The sequence below is a fragment of the Triturus cristatus genome, chromosome 8, assembly GCF_964204655.1.
Source record: "Triturus cristatus chromosome 8, aTriCri1.1, whole genome shotgun sequence".
Classification (NCBI taxonomy): Eukaryota; Metazoa; Chordata; class Amphibia; order Caudata; family Salamandridae; genus Triturus; species Triturus cristatus.
Window position 1 is genome coordinate 92281046 of NC_140591.1, and position 10388 is coordinate 92291433.

The window sequence follows — 10388 nt, forward strand, 5'->3', positions numbered from 1 at the left end:
GTTTGTTCGTGTGCGCATGTATGAATGTATGTGTATTTGTGAGTGAGTGTTGTGTACGGGGTGTGTGCGAGTGTCTGCTTGTGAATGCATGGGTGTAAGTGAGTGCGTATGTGTGTGCGTGTGTGTGCGCCCCGCACCCCTCTCGGTTGTACTCGGCGGCCCTCGCTGCCTGGCTCTCCGGCTCACCCCCCCTGCTTTCGGGCTGCTGGGGAAAGCCAATAGATGGGGACCTGGAACCGATGCTGGCCCGTGCAGCAGCTCTGCGCCGCCGAGAGAAGAAAACCACATCTTGCGGGGTTGGGGTGGGGGTGGGGGGGGGGGGGGGGGAGGGGGTGTTGGAGTCGGTCCCGTGTTCTGTCTTATGGCACAGCTTTTTTTCTTTCTGGACCCAGTGTAAAGCGCAGCCGAATGTTCAATATCCGAGCGGAAAGTTATGGGCCCTGAGTGTTGCGAACCTGATGGCGTTTTTTTTTTTTTTTAAGAAACAAAAAATAAAAGAGTAGAATAGATCCCGCCCCCAAAAAAACGGAAGTGCCATTGGTCAGAGAGGCAAAATGCCTACAGCACCTGGTATTCCCAGGCGGTCTCCCATCCAAGTACTAACCAGGCCCGACCCTGCTTAGCTTCCGAGATCGGGCGCATTCAGGGTGGTATGGCCGTAGGCACGAGAGCGTGCCTGTTCAGGCCTCTTGTGCTGCGGCAGCCCGCTTGTCATCACCAGGCGTCCCTCGAGTACCTTTGCACATTTCCCTTTAACACCTGCCCTCCATATCAAACTTCCTGCACACTGCCAAGCACAGCCCTCTCTTGCACTTGCTTACTTTACACTTTCGCACAGGCTGGCTGCGACCACCCTTCTTTAGGGGCCGGCATTAGCAGCAGACCAGCAGCCGGACCTTTTTAACAAGCGCCGCCTAGCCTTGCTTCGCACTGGCCTCCAGGCACTTGCTTCGCCCTGGCCTCCAAGGCACTCTGCTCGGGACACTTCTCTATGTGCCGGGGGCTGCAGGGACTCCCGCTCAGCAGCTGATGCTCACCCGAACTCTGGGGAGGCAACTTCTTTACCCTCAATCTCTGGCTGCCGCAAGTCTCCTGTCTTTTTGTAAAAAAAGAAAAAACACCAAGAACTGGCCCCTCATATGCAAATAATGTCCGTGCCCCGCCCCCTCTGTCCGTATAGAAAAGAGAGTGAGGCGAGGGTCCGAGTACTGCCTGGGTCCATGGCCCTTAATGTCACGGGCCTGGCTCTCCGCCTCAGCGGGCCCCTGCTCCCGGGCTGCCTCGGACAGCCCAGCCGAGGGAGGGGGGCCCCCGGAACCGGGGCCGGCGCAGCCCATCAGCAGCGGCAGCTTGCAGCAGCTCCCCAGCCTTAGCTAGGGGTCCTCTGTCCTGTCTTAGGGCAAAGTTTTTCTTCATTTTCTTTCAGTTTTCGAGTTTAAAGTTAAGGGCCACGCATATTGTAAACTCGTTGCCGGTTTCTTTATAAATAAATAAAAAAAAAAAACAAAGAGGAGGAGGGAGAGGAGGAGAGCAGAATATATGTATATTTGTTAGAAAATGCTATGAGCCAGGAAGATTAGGTGTGATTGTGCAGGGGACGCGCAGCAGCGAGTGGCAAAATGCCTACAGCACCTGGTATTCCCAGGCGGTCTCCCATCCAAGTACTAACCAGGCCCGACCCTGCTTAGCTTCCGAGATCGGACGAGATCGGGCGCATTCAGGGTGGTATGGCCGTAGGCATGGGAGGCTGCCTGTTCAGGCCTCTTGTGCTGACACCACCCGCCACTCTGGAACCTTCTGCGCTGCGCACACTTGCACACTTCCCTTCAACAACTGCCCTCCCTTGGCAAGCTTGCTACAGATAGCCAAGCACAGCCCTGGCTTTCACCAGCCGTGCACTTGCTTATTTCACACTTCTGCCGCCAACATCTCCTACCTTATGTACGCCCACCGTTCACAGGTCTACATAAAAATCTCTTTCCCTGAGGACATTTTCTCCCTAAACGAGGCACTGAAGCTGGCAGTCCACTGGCTCACCAGCAACCAGCTTAAACTCCACGCAAACAAAACGGAATTCCCTCTGATCTCCCCACCCAAACCAAATCCAGACTTCCAGGAATGGATCAAGACCATCACTGCACTAAACTGCCCTCCTACCATTATTGAGTCGGCGAAATCCCTGGGAATAACCCTTGACGGCAGCTTGCATATGCATGGCCATATAAACGCGCTGGCCAGAACGGCTAGATTCCACCTGAGCTACCCAAGAAACCTAAAACCCTTCCTCGATGTGTCCGGCCTTGAAATGGCAACCCAGGCCCTAGTCATTTCTAAACTTGAATATGGATGCTCTACTCTTGCAGGGCTACCCAAGAACTGTCTGGCCCCATTGAAAGCCTGCCTCAACACCGCCGCCAGACTCGCAACGGGTTGAAACAACATTTGACCACATTTCTCCCCCTGCCTCAAAGCTCTGAACTGGCTTCCCCTGAAGGCCAGAATACAATTTAAAGCGGCTTGCATAACTCACAAAGCTCTGTACGCGAATTCACCTACATTTCTTGCACAAAAACTCGTGATATCCGGACAGGCCAGAAACTCCCGATATGCCAAAAAGCACGCTTCGGGAAGAAAAAAACCTACAATCGAGCCTTCTCTGGGGCCGCTCCAAGAATCTGGAACTCTCTCCCACCCTCCATCAGAAGACTTCCGTCACTGGCACACTTTAAGAAGGAGACCAAAACTTTCTTTAATGGGAAAATAGCTCATCTAATGAATACTTTACAATCACCTCATAGGCTTGTTCCACCCTCCAACTCGGCATTATCCACGGCCTCCACGGATGACACATTTTTCTGGACTCCTGGGCATCCCCCCCAAGAGCTGAGACTGCGCGCCTTCTTGTACATGTAACTACCCGCTCTAATTTGTTATCCCACATGTAGCTTCGACCTCAGACGGGGTGCACCTCGTGGATATGGAAACCTTCTTGTATGGTTTTTTTATCTGCATGCTTCAATTTTCTCCCACATGTAGCTTGGACCTCAGACTGCGTGCTCCTCCTGTATATTGTATCCCTATCTCTCCCAATCTGATCCCTCCCATCCTTATGCGTTGTTTTCCTCCCCCTCAATCCTGTAAAGCGCTCTGATACCCTCACGGGTCTGGTTCGCGCTCTATAAAACTATAAATAAATAAATAAATGACACGCAGGCTCCGACCTCCCTATAGGTGCCAGCTGGGGAGCTAGCAAACCAGCAGCCTGGTGTTTTCACCAAGAGCCTGGCCTTGCTTTGCACTGGGCTCTAAGGCACTCTATCGGGCCGCTCCGCCATGTGGCAGGGGCTGCCGGACTACAACTCTTCAACTCATGCTCACCCGCAGAAGCATTGGCATGGCAATTTTTTTTCCCAGGGAGCTCTGGCTGCAAGTTTTCTTTTCTTTTTTTTATCAGAGACCGAGCCCTCGTATGCAAATCACGTCCATGTCCAGGGCCTGCCACCGTGTGTATAGAGAAGAGAGACTGAGATGAGGGTCTGAGTGCTCTATGGTTGCGTGGTCCTCGTTGCCAACGGCCTGACTTCAGCAGCCGCCCGTCCTTAAAGGCGGTGAGGCCACGCCCCCGCCCTTTTGGACATAAGGAGTGTATGTCAGGCTGAAGAAAGGTCAGCTTGACAGACACTCTTTATGTTCAGGCCAGGAGTTGGAGATGCGCTAAATGCGCAGGCTCCCGGCTGCCTAAGCTGAGGTTTGCTGGGCTGAGGATGTCACAGCTCTGGTGGGCCTGACCTCCTCGGCTCAGCAAAAGGTCCTTGAGGCCCTCCCCTCCTGTTGAGGGAGAGCTTCAGTGAAAGCCTCGTAGCTGGACGCTTCATTTTTAAACCCCGAAGCGCCAACGGCCGAGTGTCTGTCACCGACTCTGTCCCCATCCTGCTCTGTAACGAGTGAGCGACTGCTGCCTCCCCTCATTGGCTGACCAAGGTAGCAGTGGCAACCCTCTTGGCAGCTCCCGGAGGCCTGCAGCAGGTAAGTGTTGCTTTTTTCTTGACGCCGTTTGGTTCGTTTGTTCGTGTGCGCATGTATGAATGTATGTGTATTTGTGAGTGAGTGTTGTGTACGGGGTGTGTGCGAGTGTCTGCTTGTGAATGCATGGGTGTAAGTGAGTGCGTATGTGTGTGCGTGTGTGTGCGCCCCGCACCCCTCTCGGTTGTACTCGGCGGCCCTCGCTGCCTGGCTCTCCGGCTCACCCCCCCTGCTTTCGGGCTGCTGGGGAAAGCCAATAGATGGGGACCTGGAACCGATGCTGGCCCGTGCAGCAGCTCTGCGCCGCCGAGAGAAGAAAACCACATCTTGCGGGGTTGGGGTGGGGGTGGGGGGGGGGGGGGGGAGGGGGTGTTGGAGTCGGTCCCGTGTTCTGTCTTATGGCACAGCTTTTTTTCTTTCTGGACCCAGTGTAAAGCGCAGCCGAATGTTCAATATCCGAGCGGAAAGTTATGGGCCCTGAGTGTTGCGAACCTGATGGCGTTTTTTTTTTTTTTTAAGAAACAAAAAATAAAAGAGTAGAATAGATCCCGCCCCCAAAAAAACGGAAGTGCCATTGGTCAGAGAGGCAAAATGCCTACAGCACCTGGTATTCCCAGGCGGTCTCCCATCCAAGTACTAACCAGGCCCGACCCTGCTTAGCTTCCGAGATCGGGCGCATTCAGGGTGGTATGGCCGTAGGCACGAGAGCGTGCCTGTTCAGGCCTCTTGTGCTGCGGCAGCCCGCTTGTCATCACCAGGCGTCCCTCGAGTACCTTTGCACATTTCCCTTTAACACCTGCCCTCCATATCAAACTTCCTGCACACTGCCAAGCACAGCCCTCTCTTGCACTTGCTTACTTTACACTTTCGCACAGGCTGGCTGCGACCACCCTTCTTTAGGGGCCGGCATTAGCAGCAGACCAGCAGCCGGACCTTTTTAACAAGCGCCGCCTAGCCTTGCTTCGCACTGGCCTCCAGGCACTTGCTTCGCCCTGGCCTCCAAGGCACTCTGCTCGGGACACTTCTCTATGTGCCGGGGGCTGCAGGGACTCCCGCTCAGCAGCTGATGCTCACCCGAACTCTGGGGAGGCAACTTCTTTACCCTCAATCTCTGGCTGCCGCAAGTCTCCTGTCTTTTTGTAAAAAAAGAAAAAACACCAAGAACTGGCCCCTCATATGCAAATAATGTCCGTGCCCCGCCCCCTCTGTCCGTATAGAAAAGAGAGTGAGGCGAGGGTCCGAGTACTGCCTGGGTCCATGGCCCTTAATGTCACGGGCCTGGCTCTCCGCCTCAGCGGGCCCCTGCTCCCGGGCTGCCTCGGACAGCCCAGCCGAGGGAGGGGGGCCCCCGGAACCGGGGCCGGCGCAGCCCATCAGCAGCGGCAGCTTGCAGCAGCTCCCCAGCCTTAGCTAGGGGTCCTCTGTCCTGTCTTAGGGCAAAGTTTTTCTTCATTTTCTTTCAGTTTTCGAGTTTAAAGTTAAGGGCCACGCATATTGTAAACTCGTTGCCGGTTTCTTTATAAATAAATAAAAAAAAAAAACAAAGAGGAGGAGGGAGAGGAGGAGAGCAGAATATATGTATATTTGTTAGAAAATGCTATGAGCCAGGAAGATTAGGTGTGATTGTGCAGGGGACGCGCAGCAGCGAGTGGCAAAATGCCTACAGCACCTTGTATTCCCAGGCGGTCTCCCATCCAAGTACTAACCAGGCCCGACCCTGCTTAGCTTCCGAGATCGGACGAGATCGGGCGCATTCAGGGTGGTATGGCCGTAGGCATGGGAGGCTGCCTGTTCAGGCCTCTTGTGCTGACACCACCCGCCACTCTGGAACCTTCTGCGCTGCGCACACTTGCACACTTCCCTTCAACAACTGCCCTCCCTTGGCAAGCTTGCTACAGATAGCCAAGCACAGCCCTGGCTTTCACCAGCCGTGCACTTGCTTATTTCACACTTCTGCCGCCAACATCTCCTACCTTATGTACGCCCACCGTTCACAGGTCTACATAAAAATCTCTTTCCCTGAGGACATTTTCTCCCTAAACGAGGCACTGAAGCTGGCAGTCCACTGGCTCACCAGCAACCAGCTTAAACTCCACGCAAACAAAACGGAATTCCCTCTGATCTCCCCACCCAAACCAAATCCAGACTTCCAGGAATGGATCAAGACCATCACTGCACTAAACTGCCCTCCTACCATTATTGAGTCGGCGAAATCCCTGGGAATAACCCTTGACGGCAGCTTGCATATGCATGGCCATATAAACGCGCTGGCCAGAACGGCTAGATTCCACCTGAGCTACCCAAGAAACCTAAAACCCTTCCTCGATGTGTCCGGCCTTGAAATGGCAACCCAGGCCCTAGTCATTTCTAAACTTGAATATGGATGCTCTACTCTTGCAGGGCTACCCAAGAACTGTCTGGCCCCATTGAAAGCCTGCCTCAACACCGCCGCCAGACTCGCAACGGGTTGAAACAACATTTGACCACATTTCTCCCCCTGCCTCAAAGCTCTGAACTGGCTTCCCCTGAAGGCCAGAATACAATTTAAAGCGGCTTGCATAACTCACAAAGCTCTGTACGCGAATTCACCTACATTTCTTGCACAAAAACTCGTGATATCCGGACAGGCCAGAAACTCCCGATATGCCAAAAAGCACGCTTCGGGAAGAAAAAAACCTACAATCGAGCCTTCTCTGGGGCCGCTCCAAGAATCTGGAACTCTCTCCCACCCTCCATCAGAAGACTTCCGTCACTGGCACACTTTAAGAAGGAGACCAAAACTTTCTTTAATGGGAAAATAGCTCATCTAATGAATACTTTACAATCACCTCATAGGCTTGTTCCACCCTCCAACTCGGCATTATCCACGGCCTCCACGGATGACACATTTTTCTGGACTCCTGGGCATCCCCCCCAAGAGCTGAGACTGCGCGCCTTCTTGTACATGTAACTACCCGCTCTAATTTGTTATCCCACATGTAGCTTCGACCTCAGACGGGGTGCACCTCGTGGATATGGAAACCTTCTTGTATGGTTTTTTTATCTGCATGCTTCAATTTTCTCCCACATGTAGCTTGGACCTCAGACTGCGTGCTCCTCCTGTATATTGTATCCCTATCTCTCCCAATCTGATCCCTCCCATCCTTATGCGTTGTTTTCCTCCCCCTCAATCCTGTAAAGCGCTCTGATACCCTCACGGGTCTGGTTCGCGCTCTATAAAACTATAAATAAATAAATAAATGACACGCAGGCTCCGACCTCCCTATAGGTGCCAGCTGGGGAGCTAGCAAACCAGCAGCCTGGTGTTTTCACCAAGAGCCTGGCCTTGCTTTGCACTGGGCTCTAAGGCACTCTATCGGGCCGCTCCGCCATGTGGCAGGGGCTGCCGGACTACAACTCTTCAACTCATGCTCACCCGCAGAAGCATTGGCATGGCAATTTTTTTTCCCAGGGAGCTCTGGCTGCAAGTTTTCTTTTCTTTTTTTTATCAGAGACCGAGCCCTCGTATGCAAATCACGTCCATGTCCAGGGCCTGCCACCGTGTGTATAGAGAAGAGAGACTGAGATGAGGGTCTGAGTGCTCTATGGTTGCGTGGTCCTCGTTGCCAACGGCCTGACTTCAGCAGCCGCCCGTCCTTAAAGGCGGTGAGGCCACGCCCCCGCCCTTTTGGACATAAGGAGTGTATGTCAGGCTGAAGAAAGGTCAGCTTGACAGACACTCTTTATGTTCAGGCCAGGAGTTGGAGATGCGCTAAATGCGCAGGCTCCCGGCTGCCTAAGCTGAGGTTTGCTGGGCTGAGGATGTCACAGCTCTGGTGGGCCTGACCTCCTCGGCTCAGCAAAAGGTCCTTGAGGCCCTCCCCTCCTGTTGAGGGAGAGCTTCAGTGAAAGCCTCGTAGCTGGACGCTTCATTTTTAAACCCCGAAGCGCCAACGGCCGAGTGTCTGTCACCGACTCTGTCCCCATCCTGCTCTGTAACGAGTGAGCGACTGCTGCCTCCCCTCATTGGCTGACCAAGGTAGCAGTGGCAACCCTCTTGGCAGCTCCCGGAGGCCTGCAGCAGGTAAGTGTTGCTTTTTTCTTGACGCCGTTTGGTTCGTTTGTTCGTGTGCGCATGTATGAATGTATGTGTATTTGTGAGTGAGTGTTGTGTACGGGGTGTGTGCGAGTGTCTGCTTGTGAATGCATGGGTGTAAGTGAGTGCGTATGTGTGTGCGTGTGTGTGCGCCCCGCACCCCTCTCGGTTGTACTCGGCGGCCCTCGCTGCCTGGCTCTCCGGCTCACCCCCCCTGCTTTCGGGCTGCTGGGGAAAGCCAATAGATGGGGACCTGGAACCGATGCTGGCCCGTGCAGCAGCTCTGCGCCGCCGAGAGAAGAAAACCACATCTTGCGGGGTTGGGGTGGGGGTGGGGGGGGGGGGGGGGGAGGGGGTGTTGGAGTCGGTCCCGTGTTCTGTCTTATGGCACAGCTTTTTTTCTTTCTGGACCCAGTGTAAAGCGCAGCCGAATGTTCAATATCCGAGCGGAAAGTTATGGGCCCTGAGTGTTGCGAACCTGATGGCGTTTTTTTTTTTTTTTAAGAAACAAAAAATAAAAGAGTAGAATAGATCCCGCCCCCAAAAAAACGGAAGTGCCATTGGTCAGAGAGGCAAAATGCCTACAGCACCTGGTATTCCCAGGCGGTCTCCCATCCAAGTACTAACCAGGCCCGACCCTGCTTAGCTTCCGAGATCGGACGAGATCGGGCGCATTCAGGGTGATATGGCCGTAGGCACGAGAGCGTGCCTGTTCAGGCCTCTTGTGCTGCGGCAGCCCGCGTGTCATCACCAGGCGTCCCTCGAGTACCTTTGCACATTTCCCTTTAACACCTGCCCTCCATATCAAACTTCCTGCACACTGCCAAGCACAGCCCTCTCTTGCACTTGCTTACTTTACACTTTCGCACAGGCTGGCTGCGACCACCCTTCTTTAGGGGCCGGCATTAGCAGCAGACCAGCAGCCGGACCTTTTTAACAAGCGCCGCCTAGCCTTGCTTCGCACTGGCCTCCAGGCACTTGCTTCGCCCTGGCCTCCAAGGCACTCTGCTCGGGACACTTCTCTATGTGCCGGGGGCTGCAGGGACTCCCGCTCAGCAGCTGATGCTCACCCGAACTCTGGGGAGGCAACTTCTTTACCCTCAATCTCTGGCTGCCGCAAGTCTCCTGTCTTTTTGTAAAAAAAGAAAAAACACCAAGAACTGGCCCCTCATATGCAAATAATGTCCGTGCCCCGCCCCCTCTGTCCGTATAGAAAAGAGAGTGAGGCGAGGGTCCGAGTACTGCCTGGGTCCATGGCCCTTAATGTCACGGGCCTGGCTCTCCGCCTCAGCGGGCCCCTGCTCCCGGGCTGCCTCGGACAGCCCAGCCGAGGGAGGGGGGCCCCCGGAACCGGGGCCGGCGCAGCCCATCAGCAGCGGCAGCTTGCAGCAGCTCCCCAGCCTTAGCTAGGGGTCCTCTGTCCTGTCTTAGGGCAAAGTTTTTCTTCATTTTCTTTCAGTTTTCGAGTTTAAAGTTAAGGGCCACGCATATTGTAAACTCGTTGCCGGTTTCTTTATAAATAAATAAAAAAAAAAAACAAAGAGGAGGAGGGAGAGGAGGAGAGCAGAATATATGTATATTTGTTAGAAAATGCTATGAGCCAGGAAGATTAGGTGTGATTGTGCAGGGGACGCGCAGCAGCGAGTGGCAAAATGCCTACAGCACCTGGTATTCCCAGGCGGTCTCCCATCCAAGTACTAACCAGGCCCGACCCTGCTTAGCTTCCGAGATCGGACGAGATCGGGCGCATTCAGGGTGGTATGGCCGTAGGCATGGGAGGCTGCCTGTTCAGGCCTCTTGTGCTGACACCACCCGCCACTCTGGAACCTTCTGCGCTGCGCACACTTGCACACTTCCCTTCAACAACTGCCCTCCCTTGGCAAGCTTGCTACAGATAGCCAAGCACAGCCCTGGCTTTCACCAGCCGTGCACTTGCTTATTTCACACTTCTGCCGCCAACATCTCCTACCTTATGTACGCCCACCGTTCACAGGTCTACATAAAAATCTCTTTCCCTGAGGACATTTTCTCCCTAAACGAGGCACTGAAGCTGGCAGTCCACTGGCTCACCAGCAACCAGCTTAAACTCCACGCAAACAAAACGGAATTCCCTCTGATCTCCCCACCCAAACCAAATCCAGACTTCCAGGAATGGATCAAGACCATCACTGCACTAAACTGCCCTCCTACCATTATTGAGTCGGCGAAATCCCTGGGAATAACCCTTGACGGCAGCTTGCATATGCATGGCCATATAAACGCGCTGGCCAGAACGGCTAGATTCCACCTG

At 54.0% G+C, this 10388-nt stretch overlaps 4 non-coding genes and 2 pseudogenes across 4 annotated transcripts; all 6 read right to left on the reverse strand.

Annotated features, from left to right (window-relative positions):
- Positions 1–555: 555 nt before the first annotated feature.
- Positions 556–664, reverse strand: LOC146801417 (5S ribosomal RNA; annotated as a pseudogene).
- A 956-nt stretch (positions 665–1620) lies between these two features.
- Positions 1621–1739, reverse strand: LOC146801418 (5S ribosomal RNA). The gene has a single exon (XR_014968142.1). It is a non-coding gene; the product is annotated as a 5S ribosomal RNA (ribosomal RNA).
- Positions 1740–4615: 2876 nt separating this feature from the next.
- On the reverse strand, positions 4616–4724 carry LOC146801419 (5S ribosomal RNA; annotated as a pseudogene).
- Positions 4725–5680: 956 nt separating this feature from the next.
- On the reverse strand, positions 5681–5799 carry LOC146801420 (5S ribosomal RNA). Its single transcript, XR_014968343.1, has one exon. It is a non-coding gene; the product is annotated as a 5S ribosomal RNA (ribosomal RNA).
- Positions 5800–8676: 2877 nt separating this feature from the next.
- On the reverse strand, positions 8677–8795 carry LOC146801421 (5S ribosomal RNA). The gene has a single exon (XR_014968330.1). It is a non-coding gene; the product is annotated as a 5S ribosomal RNA (ribosomal RNA).
- Positions 8796–9751: 956 nt separating this feature from the next.
- LOC146801422 (5S ribosomal RNA) lies at positions 9752–9870 on the reverse strand. Its single transcript, XR_014968143.1, has one exon. It is a non-coding gene; the product is annotated as a 5S ribosomal RNA (ribosomal RNA).
- Positions 9871–10388: the final 518 nt, after the last annotated feature.